We start from the raw sequence: 1,831 nt of genomic DNA, 5'->3' as shown, positions 1-1,831 counted from the left end.
TCTTGGAAAGTTCTTAGCCATTAAATCTTCAAATATGTCTCCCCCGGTGTCTCCCCTTGGCTCCTGGGACTCCGATCACGCCAGGTCTGACCCCACGGGTCCTGGACACTCGCTCCTGTCTTCCTCCCCACTTCTGTGTCTTTGTGTCCTGCCTGGATAGTTGCCGGTGACAGGTCTTCGCTGGGCCCCCTGCAGAGTGACTCACTCGCGAGGTGACAGCCTTCGCTTCTGGCATTTCCAGTTCTTTTGGATCCTCTCCTCTCCTGTGTGTGTCCCCCTGGCCCCCGCCTCTCCTTGTTTTACAGTCTTCGACTTTCCCGTCTGGGCCGTCTCTGCTTCTGCCTCTGTTGCCGGGGATCAGGGCTTCTTGCATTTTGATCGTCCTGCGAGGTTTTCCCGAGTGCTGGGCGTTTGGATAAGAGGAGTGGGGACTGGAGTAACTCACAGTCAGTCTGTGAGGCTCCTGGCGCGGTGGGGTCCTCCTCGCCTGCCGTCGGCCGGGTCTGGGCCCTGTGGCGGCCGGGTGAGGCTTGCCGGGCCTCGCGGTGGCGACAGGAGAGCACTGGCGGGGCGCCGGCCGTCAGCCCGCGTTCGGAGCCCGGCCGCCATGACTGCAGGTCACCCTCTGCCCCCTTTCCAGGTCCGTCCGCCCTGGCGCTCTGCCTGGCCCTGGAGGACTGCCCTCACCCAGGCAAGGGCCCGCCCGCCCCGCGGGCTTCTCCTGGGGGTTCTCTGAAGGCCGTGGCTGCTTCCACCCGCTCTTAGCCACTGCGAACCATCAGCAAGGGCCGAGGGCCCAGGGCCGCAGGAGGGGCCCAGACCTGCCCAGTGCGGGACCGCCCTGCGCTCCCACCCCACCCCCACCCCCCAGGGGCACCGAATTTAATTAACATAGGTTCCTTTGTGTCCTCGGTTCCGCGATGATTTTGAACCCTGACTGTGTAGCTGATGGGGCACATTCTGGTCAGGGTGACGGTGGCAGCCACTTGGGACCAGTGTCCCTGAGTCAGGGGATCGGTCCACGCTGACTCTCCTGGTTCACAAGCCCCCCCTCTGCAGCAGAGGCCAGACATCAGGACAGGGAATCGGAGCCAGACTTGCTGTGTCTGCTTGCACGCGGACTGAGGGACGGGGTCAGCCCTCCCGCTGGCTCGGGGAGCCGGACGCTTGGCTGGCTGGGACTCAGGAGCTGTCACCTTTCTGAGGTACGTGAGGCGCTGGCTCACTGGCAGCAGGGCTGGAGTGGGGGGAGCTGAGGGGGGTCTGTGCCCGTGTCTGAGAGGGACTCTGGGTGGGAGGAGGCAGGACACAGAATTGCCTGTTTTAGGTTCGAGTCTGACCGTAACCAGGGGCCGGGAGACGATGGCGCGGCCCTAGGGGACCCCAAGGCGGATTCTGCCCTCTGGGGGAAGCAGCGTGGCAGAACACTTCTACCTTTCTCTGGCTGAATATGAAAAATTAGGGCACATTTCCCGAACATACGGAGTTACCCCTTAACATAAACTTCAAAACCACATGCAGCCGGGGGAGGGTGGCTGAGGACCCACTATGGTCATCCTCCCGTGACAGGCGACATGTGCCGGTCAGTGTGTCTCCACGGGGTCACTCTGGGTCTGACAGCTGGGTTGATGGAGCTGGCACAGCCCGCTGTGGTGGTTTCCCAGGACAGTGACGTCTGCTCAGCCAGCCTCAGGCCCCCAGACCTCTACAGAGGGACGGGGCAGGGGTGGGCAGGGGGCAGAGGCAGGCAGGCAGGGGCAGTGGCAGGCGGGCAGGGGCAGGTGGGCAGGGGCCACGGGGCAGGCAGGGGGCAGGGGGCAGGGGCAGGGGC

This window comes from Hyaena hyaena, unplaced genomic scaffold, assembly GCF_003009895.1.
Source record: "Hyaena hyaena isolate Hyena2069 unplaced genomic scaffold, ASM300989v1 scaffold_1957, whole genome shotgun sequence".
Lineage (NCBI taxonomy): Eukaryota > Metazoa > Chordata > Mammalia > Carnivora > Hyaenidae > Hyaena > Hyaena hyaena.
Note: the sequence above shows the minus strand (reverse complement) of the source record.